General features: G+C 47.9%; 1 protein-coding gene and 1 long non-coding RNA gene across 6 annotated transcripts in view; one reads left to right on the forward strand and one right to left on the reverse strand.

Annotated features, from left to right (window-relative positions):
- The window catches only part of plpp4 (phospholipid phosphatase 4), a 400,047-nt gene that overhangs the window by 45,137 nt on the left and 337,870 nt on the right, over positions 1-17,040 (forward strand). The window lies entirely within an intron of this gene.
- Positions 1-17,040, reverse strand: part of LOC140392446 (uncharacterized) — a 63,490-nt gene that overhangs the window by 1,784 nt on the left and 44,666 nt on the right. The window lies entirely within an intron of this gene.

Consider the following 17,040-nt stretch of genomic DNA (forward strand, 5'->3'; position numbering starts at 1 on the left):
AAGGACAACACTTTTCCCCAAGTGTTTCCTTTAAATCATCATGTGGACACCTCAGTTCTCTGTTGCGAACAGGGTCGCAAAGGGGTTGGCGGATTGGGGGTCTGACTCGGGGTCGTCCCCTTCTCCCGGGTGCAAAATTCTGGAGTGAATTAATGTTGAGAGGGCTGCATGGTATGAGTTGGGGTTGCTTTCGTCGTTGCGGACGAGTCTGTAGGAGTTCTCGCGGTGCCAATGGAGTTTGTCAAATTGTGTGGGGACAAAGTCGGGGTCGTCCGTATGGTTCGGTGGTCGGTGGTGTGGTTTGTTTAAGAAAGTGATCAGGAAGGGATCACTGGAGTCGAACTCGGAGTCGCTGGGTGTGGGTCCAGGATAGTAGGGAGGCGTGCTGTGGCTATCGTCAGAGTCACAGTCGCTGTCTCTGCTGCTGCAGTCTGTGGGCGTTCCGGGGCGGAGTGTAAATTTTGAGGGTGGAGTCGGGGGCGAGTCCGTGTCTGGGCTGGACGTGGTGGGGGTTGGTATGCTCACGTTGGCTGTGGGCGGGGTTTGGTATGCCGCGTCAAGCATGACGTGGTGGGCGTGGCTTGACTGTGATCCATAAGCCTTTAACTGGTTTATGTGAAACCACGCAGTCTTACCATTTTGGTATTTGATTTTATATACCGATGGGCTTACTTTATCCGTAATGGAGTACGGACCTGAGTATTTCGGAGACAGTTTTTACATTTACAAGTAATTGTTCCAACGGCTTTCTCGTGGGTGAGGGCCGTAACTTCAGGGCTGGTCAGGTCTAAACCCAACAAGTACTCTGTCCCTTTCATGGGGCGTCCGGTCATGAGGGTGTGTGGGGTGTAACCTGTGGAGGTGGAAACAGTGTTACGCAAAAACATCAGCGCAAAGGGGAGGACAGAATCCCAAGTGCTGTTGTTTTGCTGGACCATTTTTCGGAGGGTGGATTTTAGAGTCCGATTCATGCGCTCCACTATACTACTCGACTGTGGGTGGTACGCAATGTGGAATTTTTGGGTTATGCCAAATATCGTGAGGACGTTCTGCATGACCCATCCCGTAAAGTGAGAACCTTGGTCCGATTCAGTACTGCGGGGGAGTACCCATCTTGTAAAGATGTGGTGGGTTAGGATTTTGGCGGTGGTTTTCGCGGTGTTGGTGCGGGCTGGAAATGCTTCCACCCACTTTGTAAAAGTGTCTATGACCACCAGAACATATTTATAGCCATTCCTGCAAGGGGGCAATGGACCTATAAAATCGATCTGGAGGTTAGTCCAGGGGCCGTTAACGGGTCGGGTGTGGCTGAGTTGTGCCTTTTTGGCATATCTATCTGGGTTGTTCTGTGCGCAGATGAGGCAATTCTCAATGTAATGGGATACATCCTCTTTGAGATTTGGCCACCAACAAAGCTGTTTGAGGTGGGCTGCGGTGGGATCGATTCCCTGGTGTCCATGACCATCATGGAATAAACAGATTAGTTGGTTCCTATCCTGCTTCGGAACTACATAAAGGGTGTCTTTTAACACCACACCGTCATGTGTGGTTATCATATTTCTGTACCTCTCGTATGAGGCTGGAAACTTCCCTTTCACGATCTCAGTGAGAGCGCTATCCTGCTTCTGGGCCTCTACTAGATCTTCGATCCTAGTCTGCGTGACCTGAACTGCACTCACTGGCGCACTCACTGGGGCGCTTTCGTGGGGCTTCCAAAAATACCCATGCCTGGATCCTGCCTTAGCCAGTGCGTCGGCTTTTACATTTCCAGGGGGGGAGGAACGATGGTGGCTGCGGACTTTTATAATGCCAAAAGTCCTGTCATTGGCTTTTTTCAGAATATGGCGGAGTAATGGGGCTGAGGGGAGGGGTTTCCCATCCGGGGGAACAAATCCTCTTGTTTCCCAGAGGGGCAGAAATTCGGATAGGCTGTTGCAAATGTATAGACTGTCTGAATGTATGTCTGCTGGGCTGGGGAAGGAATCGGGGTGCTCTATAATGTAAGCGATGGCCGCAAGCTCTGCTGCCTGCGCGCCTAAGTGTCCGGGTAATTTTTATGCGATTTCCTCGAGGGCGCGTCCCTGCGTGTCCTCCACATAAATCCCACAACCTGTTATGCGTTGCCCATCCAGGACTGTGGACGATCCATCCACATAGATCCTAATGGGATCACACGTGTCCGGGTGAGGGGGGCTCTGAGATGGAGTGGCTAGTTTTCTGGGGGGTGTTTTCGCGATAAAGAGGCCTGTATTATGGTGGGGCGAGATGATTTCACACTCATGGGGGGTTCCGGGGTACTGTAGATTGTCCGCTAAGTATGTGTGAGTTTTGGTCTGTTTGAATGGTCAAGCGCCATGATCCGTCGGGCTTCCTTACTGGCCAAATCGGGGCATTATTAGTTGAGGCTACCGATCTTAGGACGCCCTGCTCTAATAAACTTTCTATAACCTTTAGGATTTCTCCCTCTGCTTCTAGGGGGAATCCATACTGCTTTTGGGGTCTAGGGTCAGTCCTGTTATTTGTACGGAGCCAGTCATCCGTCCACAGTCGTGTTTGTGGGTCGCGAATGCTGCCCTTTTTTTTGCAGGACTGCCCTAACCTGTTGGTCCGTGCTGAGTGTGGTGGGGTTGAACCAAAACTCGCCTACTGCGCTAATTTTGTTCATATAATCCCCTATATTGAGCGTTGCGGGGGCTCTAGCGGATTTCGCCATTTTCCAGACACACTGGTTGACTGGATCGAAAGAGAGGTGATGAGAATTCATGAAGTCGATCCCCAAAATGTGCTCTGCTGTTGGGAGCAGGTCGACTAAAACAACGGAGTGTTTTGTGTTAATGGTTCCGATTTGGATGGGTACAGGGGTTGTGATGTGTCCCTGCTGTGAGTGGCCTGTGAAACCGCTGAGGGTGATAGTGGCTGTGGTGGGCCACGTGTCCTTACCAAGGGTGGAGGAATTTAAGGTGGTGCGGGACCCTCCTGTGTCCCAGAGAAGCTCGATCGGCTGTTCCCTAACCTTTGCTGCGACTACGGGTCGTCCTGACCTATCCCAAAGGGTATTGCAGACCCAACTGGGGGAGCCTGTACACCGTCAGTCCGTTCCGGTCACGTCTGTCTGATCGGACTGGGCGCTAACGCTATGTATGGGCTCTGCCTTTTTCTTATTGAGAGTGCCTGTCTGTTGGGCTCTCTGTGGCTTTTTAGGGGCATTGCATTCTTTGGCAAAATGTCCCAACTGTCTGCAATTGTAGCATTCTTGCGGTTTTGCTGGGGGGCTGCTCTTTCCCTCGTTTACCCAGGCGGGGTTGTGAAGAGTAGTTCTTACTGCCTGCACGTCTGCAGCGGCTTGTTTTTCCTCGGGGGTTCTAGCGGCGGGTTTACTGTGAGCCGACTGTTATCCCAAACGCGGGACAATCTTTTGACCACCCACTTCTCATTTTGAGCCTCCTCCGAGGGGTCATAATTACTACAGGCATTCTGTCCTGCTTCCGTGGCATGGGAGATAAGGGTGCGGGTCCATTGGGCAATATTGTCTGCGGACAAATGGGCACGGTCTACGTTGCCGGAAACGGCTTCAAAGTGAATCCACAAGCGTCCTGCGAACGCTGTGGGGTGTTCAGACATTTTCTGTCTGCACTTATTTAGGCCATCTACGGGGTCACCCCGGTTATACTCGATCGCATCCAGGGAATCAGCCATTTTAGGTGGCTACAGTAGGGGAGCATTTCAGGAACAGTGACCACAATTCAGTAAGTTTTAAAGTGCTGGTGGACAAGGATAAGAGTGGTCCTAGGATGAATGTGTTAAATTGGAGGAAGGCTAATTATAACAATATTAGGCAGGAACTGAAGAACCTAGATTGGGGGAAGATGTTTGAGGGTAAATCAACATCTGACATGTGGGAGGCTTTCAAATTGAAATGGGGAGCACGGTAGCATGGTGGTTAGCACCATTGCTTCACAGCTCCAGGGTCCCAGGTTCGATTCCCGGCTTGGGTCCCTGTCTGTGCGGAGTCTGCACGTTCTCCCCGTGTGTGCGTGGGTTTCCTCCGGGTGCTCCAGTTTCTTCCCACAGTCCAAAGATGTGCAGGTTAGGTGGATTGGCCATGCTAAATTGCCCTTCGTGTCCAAAATTGCCCTTCGTGTTGGGTGGGGTTACTGGGTTATGGGGATGGGGTGGAGGTGTGGGCTTGGGTGGGGTGCTCTTTCCAAGGGCCGGTGCAGACTCGATGGGCCGAATGGCCTCCTGCACTGTAAATTCTATGATTCTATGAAAGGAATTCAGGACCGGCATGTTCCTGTGCGGAAGAAGGATAAATACGGCAAATTTCGGGAACCTTGGATAACGAGAGATATTGCAGGCCTCGTCAAAAAGAAAAATGAGGCATTTGTCAGGGCTAGAAGGCTGGGTACAGACGAAGCCTGTGTGGAATATAAGGAAAGTAGGAAGGCACTTAAGCAAGGAGTCAGGAGGGCTAGAGGAGGTCACGAAAAGTCATTGGCAAATAGGGTTAAGGAAAATCCCAAGGCTTTTTACACATACATAAAAAGCAAGAGGGTAGCCAGGGAAAGGGTTGGCCCACTGAAGAATAGGCAAGGGAATCTATTTGTGGAGCCAGAGGAAATGGGTGAGGTACTAAATGAATAGGATGGGAATAGAAGGATACGGACCCAGGAAGTGTAGAAGATTGTAGTTTAGTCGGGCAGTATGGTCGGCACGGGCTTGGAGGGCCGAAGGGCCTGTTCCTGTGCTGTACATTTCTTTGTTCTTTGTTCTTTGAATACTTTGCATCAGTATTCACCAAAGAGAAGGAATTGGTGGATGTTGAGCCTGGAGAAGGGTGTGTAGATAGCCTGGGTCACATTGAGATCCAAAAAGATGAGGTGTTGGGTGTCTTGAAAAATATTAAGGTAGATAAGTCCCTAGGGCCGGATGGGATCTACCCCAGAATACTGAAGGAGGCTAGAGAGGAAATTGCTGAGGTCTTGACAGAAATCTTTGGATCCTCACTGGCTTCAGGTTATATCCCGGAGGACTGAAGAATAGCCAATGTTGTTCCTTTGTTTAAGAAGGGTATCAGGGATAATCCAGGGAACTACAGGCCGGTGAGCCTTACGTCAGTGGTAGGGAAATTACTGGAGAGAATTCTTTGAGACAGGATCTACTCCCATTTGGAAGCAAATGGACGGATTAGTGAGAGGCAGCATGGTTGTGTGAAGGGGAGGTCGTGTCTCACTAACTTGATAGAGTTTTTCGAAGAGGTCACAAAGATGATTGATGCAGGTAGGGCAGTGGATGTTGTCTATATGGACTTCAGTAAGGCCTTTGACAAGGTCCCTCATGGTAGACTCTTACAAAAGGTGAAGTCACACGGGATCAGGGGTGATCTGGCAAGGTGGATACAGAACTGGCTAGGTCATAGAAGGTAGAGAGTAGCAATGGAAGGGTGCTTTTCTAATTGGAGGGCTGTGACTAGTGGTGTTCCGCAGGGATCAGTGCTGGGACCTTTGCTGTTCGTAGTATATATAAATGATTTGGAGGAAAATGTAACTGGTCTGATTAGCAAGTTTGCAGATGACACAAAGGTTGGTGGAATTGCGAATAGCAATGAAGACTGTCAGAGGATACAGCAGGATTTAGATCGTTTGGAGACTTGGGCGGAGAGATGGCAGATGGAGTTTAATCCAGACAAATGGGAGGTAATGCATTTTGGAAGATCTAATGCAGGTAGGGAATATACAGTGAATGGTAGAACCCTCAAGAGTATTGAAAGTCAGAGAAATCTAGGTGTACAGGTCCACAGGTCACTGAAAGGGGCAACACAGGTGGAGAAGGTAGTCAAGAAGGCATACGGCATGCTGCCTTCATTGGCCGGGGCATTGAGTATAAGAATTGGCAAGTCATGTTGCAGCTGTATAGAACCTTAGTTAGGCCACACTTGGAGTACAGTGTTCAATTCTGGTCGCCACACTACCAGAAGGATGTGGAGGCTTTAGAGAGGGTGCAGAGGAGATTTACCAGGATGTTGCCTGTTATGGAGGGCATTAGCTATGAGGAGCGGTTGAATAAACTCAGTTTGTTCTCACTGGAACGACGAAAGTTGAGGGGCGACCTGATAGAGGTCTAGAAAATTATGAGGGACATAGACAGAGTGGATAGTCAGAGGCTTTTCCCCAGGGTAGAGGGGTCAATTACTAGGGGGCACAGGTTTAAGGTGCGAGGGGCAAGGTTTAGAGGAGATGTATGAGGCAATTTTTTTAAACAGAGGCTAGTGGGTGCCTGGAACTCGCTGCCAGAGGAGGTGGTGGAAGCAGGGATGATAGTGACATTTACGGGGCATCTTGACAAATCATAGAATCATAGAATTTACAGTGCAGAAGGAGGCCATTCGGCCCATCGAGTCTGCACCGGCTCTTGGAAAGAGCACCCTACCCAAGGTCCACACCTCCACCCTATCCCCACAACCCAGTAACCCCACCTTACACTAAGGGCAATTTTGGACACTAAGGGCAATTTAGCATGGCCAATCCACCTAACCCGCACATCTTTGGACTGTGGGAGGAAACCGGAGCACCCGGAGGAAACCCACGCACACACGGGGAGGATGTGCAGACTCCGCACAGACATGAATAGGATGGGAATAGAGGGATACGGACCCAAGAAGTGTAGAAGATTGTAGTTTATTCGGGCAGCATGCTCGGCACGGGCATTGAGGGCCGAAGGGCCTGTTCCTGTGCTGTACTTTTCTTTGTTCTTTGTTCTTTAATTTGATTTTTACTTTTTAATATATGGGCACAGGAGTCAGTTCCTATGTTTGCCGATTGTACAAATGAGTAGAAATCTCGACATCACTCTACACCATATCTTACATTTTCTCATCAGGCCTGCGCAATTGCACTTAGAATAGTCGGCATAAATCATTTTTCCAACGGCCCTCTCGGTAATATTGACTTACAAATCATGCTGGAATCGAGCTGGGGAAATAAATGATTGTATTTCTCTTGGTAACAATTTTGACCAATATATACAGTTTTCTTTTGCCGACACATTCGCATTCACAGATTGAGAGTGGTGTCCGTCAGAAGATTTGAGTCTCCTATAGAACAAAACAAGTGCCCTTAGGTGTGATACATTAGGACATAGGAACATAGGAATAAGGAGCAGAAGTAGGCAATTCAGCCCTTTGAACCTGCCCTGCCATTCAATCAGATCATGGCTGATCACTTCCTGGTCTCAAAGTTACGCATCCAAAACATATGAATCATAATATTGCAAATTCATAACAAGATGACAGCAGCACATAACTTTTCATTGCTTGAGCTAGACGGATCAATTACTAGGGGGCATAGGTTTAAGGCTGGAGGGAGAGATGTGGAGCGAGATCTTGGACAGGGTGAATTCCACCTCTTCTTGTGCCAGGCTGAGCCTGATACAGTTCAAAGTAGTTGACAGGGCGCACTGAACTGGAGCGTGCATGAGTGGTTCTTCCCCAGAATAGAGGATAGGTGTGAGTAATGTCTAGGGGGGGCTAGCGAACCATTCACACATGTTCTGGTCCTGCCCTAAGCTGGTTGAGTTTTGGGCCTCCTTTTTCTGAAACTGTGTCAGAGATTGTGGGGCTCAGGCTGGAGGCGTGCCCATTGGTGGCAATCTTTGGGGTGTTGCGCACTGGACGGGAAGAAGGCTGATGTCCTGGTCTTTGCCTCTCTGCTCGAAGACGTGTCCTGCTTGGATGGAGGTTGCTGGCTCCACTAAAGGCCTCGGCATGGTTGGGGGTCTTGTCAGAGTTTCTGAGATTGGAAAAGATTAAGTATGCCATTAGCGGTTCGGAGGAAGGGTTCTATTCCAGGTGGAAGCTGTTCATCACCTTCTTTAAGTACTTGGTCCTGGCCAGCAACTAGGGGGGTTGGAATTGGAGGGGTTGGGTCTTGGGTGGGAGGGGGAAATTGGGGGTATTCTTATTTAAAAAAAATAACAATTTGTATATATTCTGTGTTAGAGGTTTACAGCATGAATGCAGGCCCTTCGGCCCAACTTGTCCATGCTGCCCAGTTTTTACCACTAAACTAGTCCCAATTGCTCACATTTGGCCCATATCCTTCTACACCCATTTTTCCCATATAACTGTCTAAATGCTTTTTAAAAACAAAATTGCACCCACCTCTACTACTGCCTCTGGCAGCTCGTTCCAGACACTCACCACCCTCTGTGTGAAAAAATTGCCCCTCTGGACCCTTTTGTATCTCTCCCCTCTCACTGTAAACCTAAGCCCTCTAGTTTTAGACTCCCCTACCTTTGCGAAAAGATATCGACTATCTACCTTATCTATGCCCCTCATTATTTTATAGAGCTCTATAAGATCACCCCAAAGCCTCCTAAGCTTCAGGGGGAAAAAAGCCCCAGTCTATCCAGCCTCTCCTTATAACTCAAACTTATAAGTCCCGGTAGCATCATCGTAAATATTTTCTGCACTCTTTCTAGTTTAATAATATCCTTTCTGTAATTGGGTGACCAGAACTGAACACAGTATTCCAAGTGTGGCCTTACGAATGTCTTGTACAACTTCAGCAAGACATCCCAACTCCTGTATTCAATATTCTGATCAATGATTCACCACCCCACCTGTGACTCCACTTTCAAGGAGCTTTGAACCTGTATTCTAGGATCTCTTTCTATAAGTCTCCCCAACACCCTACCATTAACTGAGTAAGTCCTGCCCTGATACGAGCTACCAAAATGCATCACATTTATCTAAATTAAACTCCACCTGCCATTCATCGGCCCATTGGCCGAATTTATCAAGATCCCGTTGCAATCTTAGATAACCATCTTCACTGTCCACTATGCCACAAATCGGCGTGTCATCTGCAAACTTACCAACCATTCCTCCTAAATTCTCATCCAAATCATTAATATAAATAACATTTAACAGTGGATCCAGCACCGATCCCTGAGGCACAGCACTGGTCACAGGCCTCCAGTTTGAAAAACAACCCTCTACAACCACCTGTCTTCTGTCGACAAGCCAATTTTGTATCCAATTGGCTACCTCGCCCTGGATCCTGTGAGATTTAACATTATGCAACAACCTACTATGCGGTACCTTATCAAAGGTCTTGCTGAAGTCCATGTAGACAACGTCGACAGCACTGCCCTCATCTACCTTCTTGGTTACCCCTTCCAAAGACTCAATATAATTTGTGAGACATGATTTTCCACTCACAAAGCCATGCTGACTGTTCCGAATCAGTCCTTGCCTCTCTAAATGCCTGTAGATCCTGGGCGGGATTCTCTAATCTCGCAGCAGAGTGTCCACGCCGTCGTAAACGCCGTTGCATTTTACAACGGCATGAACGGGCTGATCCCACGGCTAATTCTGGCCCGCAAAACGGGCCAGCACGGTTCATGCCGCTCCAGCTGCTGATCCTGGCGCAAACTGGGCGCCGCGGGATCCGCGCATGCGCAGTGGCACCGGCCCCGACGCAACATGGCGCAGGACTACAGGGGCCGGCGGGGAAGAAACCAGGTCCCCAGCCAGAGAGGCCGACCCGCCGATCGGTGGGCCCCGATTGCAGGCCAGGCCACACCGGAGGCACCCCCCCCCGGGGTCGGACCCCCTCCTCCCCCCTCCCCCCCCCCCCACAGGCCACCGCCTGACCCTTCCACGCCGGGTTCCCGCCGGCTGAGAGCAGGTGTGGACGGCGCCAGCGGGACTCACCATTTTCACGACGGCCGCTCGACCCATCTCGGGCCAAGAATCGGTGGGCCGGCCGCGTAGAGTGGCCCCCGACCGGCGGCGGGCCAACCATGCCGGTGTCGGGGCGGCGTGGCGCGATTCGTGCCGGTCACGGGGATTCTCCGGCCCGGCCCCGGGCTGAAAGAATCACGCCCTCTGTCTCTCAGAATACCTTCCAACACCTTACCCACCACAGATGTTAGGCTCACCGGTCTGTAGTTTCCTGGCTTTTTCCTGCGGCCCTTCTGAAACAAAGGCAAAATATCTGCTGCCCTCCAATCTTCAGGCACCTCATCTGTGGCTGTCGATGATTCAAATATCTCTGCTGGAGGACCCGCAATTTCCTCCCTAGCCTCCCACAACATCCTGGGATACATTTCATCAGGTCCCAGGGATTTATCTATCTTGATGCGCTTTAAGACTACCAGCACCTCCTTCTCTGTAATATGTACACTCCTCAAGACATCACTATTTATTTCTCCAATTTCCCTAACATCCATGCCTTTATGAACAGTAAATACCGATGAGAAATATTCATTCAGGATCTTACCCATCTCTTGTCGGATTGTTTTGTATGTGTTAAATTGAAAATATTTGTTACAAAAAACAAATGTGAAGCAGAATAACTAACCAAAGCACAGGCACAAAACAAAAGACACACACATTCAATCAAAACCAACTTTGGATAAAATATAAAACTAATGTTGTACAGGCCATGGAAATGATATTGTGCACCATGAAGGCAGCTCAAAACTAACTGGCAGCCCGTAAACTACCAATAGAACCTGAAGCAATGTAACCCACACCTGAGATTATGCCACTGCAAAATGATAACATTTCAAAACTGAGCAAGAACTGACGTAAAGAGTAAGAACATTATTAAGTTTGACTTGCAATATATCACACTGTCATATTTCTGACACACTTTCTCTTGTAGCTAAATTGAAAATAGAATAACTTTTTAATTTAAAATAAACCACACTTGTAGGTGATGGCACATATTTGTGTGACCACATGCATAGGCATAGCGCTTGACTATGTAACAATGTCAAAGAGATTAGGATATGACAGTGCATTTTACATCTCTCTGACTGTTTACTTCCATTGGATTCAATCAGAAAAATTGCAACAACAGGCTGACTTGTTGTCATAAGCAAAAGTCTGTGGATGGTGGAATCCGAAACGAGGACAGAGGTTGCTGGAAAAACTCAGCAACTCTGGCAGCATCTGTAAGGAGAGGAAGCAGGGGCAGCACGATGACGCAAGTGGTTAGCACGGTTGCCTCACGGCGCCGAGGTCCCCAGGTTCGATCCCGGCTCTGGGTCACTGTCCGTGTGGAGTTTGCACATTCATCCCGTGTTTGTGTGGGTTTTGCCCCCACAACCCAAAAGATGTGCAGGGTAGGTGGATTGGCCACAGTAAATTGCCCCTTAATTGGGAAAAATGAATTGGATACTCTAAATTAAAAAAACCATGATGTTTGTCTTTTGCTCTGTTTATCTGGTTATAAATATGGCGGTCAATATGGTCGCCTTCCTTAATCCTAATTATGGTTACTTTAGAGTCGCCAGGTATCTCTCGATACTGCCACAAGATACCGCCACAAGGTTCAAACCCGAATACTGATCAAAGAGCCAATACACCAGTTAGTTAGTCCAAAGTCGATACTATTTATTTACACACACAGTAAGATCTACTCATGCACAACAGTACTACAAACTAAACTATCTCTAACGCTAATGCCTATACTTAACTTCGGGTGCCCACTTAGCCAGAGGAACAATGCCCATTGTTCAGATCTGAGGCTGTTGGGTCCGAAGAGATACAGGAGAACAGCTAAGGTCGTCCGTCTGGTAGCGAGCATTGACCTTGAACTTACTTGCTTCTGGTGATGCTGGTGGATGGGTCTCTCCGCTTAGAGAGCCAAGTCCAAGCGAGCGAATCTCTCGTGGGGGTTCCTTCTTATACTTGGATGGCCTCGCGCGCTTTTAGGTGGGCCTTAAACTTGGTCCCAATTAATTGGGCCGCTTCTCGATCACTGTTATCGATCTTGACCAATAAAGGGGTGGGTGCCCTGATGGCTGAGCGTGTCTTAGATGGCCGTTGGCCTTGCTTTGTTTGTGCTTTTCGGTTGGGGAACTGGCACCGGGTTGTCTGCAATAGTATCGGTTACCTGAGTGTCATTCCTTTGTTTCCCGGAGATGGGCCACCAATATGTTAATTGACCCATAGTTTCAATTCCATCTGGGAGCTGTTTCCCAGATATACATTCAGGCTCTGTGTCTGCTTGTTTTCTAGCATTGTCCACAGTTCCCTAGATTCTTTGCGAGCGTCCATTTTGTATTCTGTGGCCATCCCAGATGGCTACAAGAGAAAGCAGGGGCAGCATGGTGACGCAAGTGGTTAGCACGGTTGCCTCACGGCGCCGAGCTCCCAGGTTTGATCCCGGCTCTGGGTCACTGTCCGTGTGGAGTTTGCACATTCTCCCCGTGTTTGTGTGGGTTTTGCCCCCACAACCCAAAAGATGTGCAGGATAGGTGGATTGGCCACACTAAATTGTCCCTTAATTGGAAAAAATGAATTGGATACTCTAAATTATAAAAAAAAGGAGAGAAAACACAGTTAACATTTTGAGTCCTCTTGGCTCTTCATCCAAACTAAAGAATGGGAGAATTGGGTATTTAAGTGTAGCTGTGACTTGTTACCACTATCACAAAAAGTCACAATCTAATCTAACAGGGTAGATGCAGGAAGGATGTTCCCAATGATTGGGGTGTCCAGAATCAGGGGCCACAGTTTGAGGATATTGGGTGGACTATTTAGAACAGAGATGAGGAGAAGTTTCTTCACCCAGAGAGTGATGCGCCTGTGGAATTTGTTACCACAGGAAATAGTTGAGGCCAAAACATTGTATGTTTTTAAGAAGCAGTTAGACATAGCACTTAGGGCGAAAGGGATCAAAGGATATGGGGAGAAAGTGGGATTAGGCTATTGAGTTGGATGAGCAGCCATGATCATAATGAATGGTGGAGAAAGCTTGAAGGGTGAGATGGCCTCTGTAGTAATCTGTACATCTGTACATACATCTGCACATACACCAGGGACTACAGACAGATGCAACAGCCACAGCATCATGAGAGGGCAGCATTAGAGACGGGTATAAAGGGTCCAGCCCAAGGGAGGATCCGCCTCTTTCAGAAGCACAGGGCTATTGAGCAGCAGCAGACAGAGACAGCTCAGCACAGGCAGTTTACCTTAGCTTCACTGGTCATACTTCTTGACTGTATTATATCTAGTTAAGCTCTGGAAACAGAATGAACCTACTGAATAAAGTATTTGTGTTAACTGGAAGTCTACAATCGTTATTCAGACTTAGAGAGTAACATATGATACCAGGAGTGATTTCAGAAAGCTAGCTAGACACCAGTAAGAGAAGAAAAACTTAAACCGGATATTCGACTGTGGAAGACTTTGCAGCAAATGTATTCTCGATGACTAACTGATTCGATGGAACTTGTTGGAACTCCATGGCAGCTGGAAACAACCGGTAATTTAAGTTATAACTGGAAAATGTTTGAACAGCTGTTCCAAATATTTATCACAGCTAATGATTTAAGCACTGCCTCTGACATAACGAAAATAGCCCTACTACTCTCACAGGAGGGCATGAAGCTAGAGAAATCTACATTTGCTTTAATTACTTAGAAGGTGAGGACAACACCAAAGTAGACGTTGTTCTCAAAAAATTTGCTAACGCTGTAACAGTCAGTCTGGTGCGATGCTGGAAAGATTTAACTCTTGTCAGAGAAACGGAGGGCCCATCTCTGATTTTATTACAAATCTCAAGTTAATACCACAAGGCTGTGATTATGCTGATTTCAGAGACACTGTGATAATGCATCAATTAATTTTTGGACTATCTGATAAAGATTTGAGGGAAGAACTTTCACAAGATAAGTATCTAACTCTAGAAATCGCTATACAAAAATGCCTTGCTTATGAACAAAAACAAAATCAGTACTTTGAGCCTCAACAAACACAGAATCATCATTTAGAAAACAAAATCGGTAAAAATAGCACGAACACTCACCACGAGGTGGAGGCAGGGTTGAATCGGAGGAAGACGGAGGTTCTGAGCGGCAGCAATCTTGGGAAAGGAGCCACACAGGCTCAGTTGTGAAAAGAGCGCACACTACAGGAAACTCGGTGTGCGCATGAGCAATTGAGTCCTACGCATGACGTCATGAGCGTCATGATGTCAGAGGACCTGCACCATGCCCACTTAAAAGGGAAATGCACGAAAATGAACAAAAAGTAATTTAAAGCTGCAAAACCCAATTTTCTTGCCTCAAAAGACAGAACAATGCTCGGACTTACACCAGCAGTTGAAAATAACTTTCACAACACCCTGGAACAAGCAGTTAGCACCGCCCTACAAGATATGCTCCTTATAGACTACGACTCAGGTGAAGATTTCATCTTGGGAGATGGCTACCCCAGTACCAAATCCGAACCGCAACTAGAGGAGTTGTACCAGGAAGACCCCGACAATGAGTTCTTCGGAATGGTGAATCTTCAGCCCAGCATATATGACATCCCGACTTCGGAGTGCAGGATTATGCTGCGGCCTCACGCCAAGAAACAGAGAGTGGTCCACGCACCACGAAGGGTCCCAGCCTCCACACAAGAAGATGATTTGTTCATTGAACATGAAGAGAACGATCACAACTCCGAAACAAAAAGCGATGATTTGTCTATCGAACAATACACAGAATACATGGCTGAGTTATTCGGAGATCCAGATCACAGCATCAGCAACACGGTTGAAAAGCTCATAGAATTTACAGTGCAGAAGGAGGCCATTCGGCCCATCGAGTCTGCACCGGCTCTTGGAAAGAGCACCATACCCAAGGTTAATACCTCCACCCTATCCCCATAACCCAGTAACCCCACCCAGCACTAAGGGCACTTTTGGACACTAAGGGCAATTTTATCATGGCCAATCCACCTAACCTGCACATCTTTGGACTGTGGGAGGAAACCGGAGCACCCGGAGGAAACCCACGCACACACGGGGAGGATGTGCAGACTCCGCACAGACAGTGACCCAAGCCGGAATCGAACCTGGTACCCTGGAGCTGTGAAGCAATTGTGCTATCCACAATGCTACCGTGCTGCCTCAATACGACTCTACTCATGGTAGATGAATCCAATGCCATGGTGCCATGGCAGATTGTCGATGCATTGGATGACAGCAATACCCAAGACGAAGACGACGCCACACAGAGAGCAAAGAACGACTCCGTTTCTGCAGACTATTTTAGACTGCACCAGGGACGAGATAGGGATGCCCCCTTTCCCCACTGTTGTTCACGCTAGCTATAGAGCCATTGGCAATTGCTCCGAGAGCCTCAAGGGGCTGGTCGGGGGTGGGTGGAGCACAGAATCTCGCTCTATGCAGATGACCTGCTTCTGTATGTATCGGACCCATTAGAGGGGATGGAAGAAATCATGAGGATTCTAGGGGAATTGGGCCGGTTTTCGGGGGATACGCTAAATATGGGGAAAAGTGAGATGTTTGTGATCCAGGTGAGGGGACAGGTGAGGCAATTGGGGGAGCAAGAAGGCAGACGGCATGCTTGCCTTCATTGGCCGGGGCATTGAGTATAAGAATTGGCAAGTCATGTTGCAGCTGTATAGAACCTTAGTTAGGCCACACTTGGAGTATAGTGTTCAATTCTGGTCGCCACACTACCAGAAGGATGTGGAGGCTTTAGAGAGGGTGCAGAAGAGGTTTACCAGAATGTTGCCTGGTATGGAGAGCATTAGCTATGAGGAGCGGTTGAATAAACTCGGTTTGTTCTCACTGGAACGAAGGAGGTTGAGGGGAGACCTGATAGAGGTATACAAAATTATGAGGGGCATAGACAGAGTGGATAGTCAGAGGCTTTTCCCCAGGGTAGAGGGGTCAATTACTAGGGGGCATAGGTTTAAGGTGAGAGGGGCAAAGTTTAGAGTAGATGTACGAGGCAAGTTTTTTACGCAGAGGGTAGTGGGTGCCTGGAACTCACTACCGGAGGAGGTAGTGGAGGCAGGGACGATAGGGACATTTAAGGGGCATCTTGACAAATATATGAATAGGATGGGAATAGAAGGATACGGACCCAGGAAGTGTAGAAGATTGTAGTTTAGTCGGGCAGTATGGTCGGCACGGGCTTGGAGGGCCGAAGGGCCTGTTCCTGTGCTGTACATTTCTTTGTTCTTTGTTCTTTGAGAGAGCACAGATCGTCTCCACAGCGAGAACACTGCACGGCTCCACAAAGAGAGTGATGACAGACTCCACAGAGAGAGCGATGAAGGACTCCACAGAGAGAGCGATGAAGGACTCCACAAAGAGAGCGACACAAGCCTCCACAGAAAGAGCGACGCAAGCCTCCACAAAGAGAGTGACGCAAGCCTCCACAGACAGCTCGGTGACAGACTCAAAAATGGAAGCAAGCAAACACTCCATAATGAACGCCATGCATGTACAAGACCATGAAGATCTATCAAGCTTATTTGAGCCACCAGAAGAAGACACTGAATGTCTACTCACTGTATGTGAAACAAGTGACTAAGAAATCACAATTCCCATACAGGATGTGCAGGATAACAGCGAGACTGACATATCTCAGCTCGTCTGCACAGAAGCACTCAACAATCAGAGGACGGCCACCCATGAGTCCAGAGAGACCACGTCAATTGAAATCTTGAAGATTTTGACTCCAGAAAAGGAGCACAAAGAGATCACAGATGATTCAAATGAACCTGAAATGACTCCAAAAGAGGAGCATCTAGAAATCAAAGATGTAATAAAATGAACCAGAAATGACTTTAGAAGAGGAGTACCAAGTAAGCAAAGAAGAGGAATTGAATCCACCACAAATGACTGATGCCACCAACATCAATGCAACATCAGATCATTCTCACAATTCTCAAGAAGACACGCTCAATGTAGCAGATACCATAAAGGACACTGACACCAATAACTGTGACAATGACTCAAGCAATCCACATGGCACACTCATTGAGCGCAACAAGACAACAAAAACCGCAAGAAACACAGTAGAAACAAGAACAACAACAGCAACAACAAAAACAACATGCAGCGCAACAAGGACGACAAAAGCAACAAGAAGCATCCCAGAAACAACAAGCACGACAAGAAAAAGGAAAAGAATAAATCGAAAACAACGAAAACAGAATCAACAAGCGCGACAATAAAAACACAAGAACGGCAACGGAAACAACAAAGACCGAAACGACAG

Source organism: Scyliorhinus torazame, chromosome 16, assembly GCF_047496885.1.
Source record: "Scyliorhinus torazame isolate Kashiwa2021f chromosome 16, sScyTor2.1, whole genome shotgun sequence".
Classification (NCBI taxonomy): domain Eukaryota; kingdom Metazoa; phylum Chordata; class Chondrichthyes; order Carcharhiniformes; family Scyliorhinidae; genus Scyliorhinus; species Scyliorhinus torazame.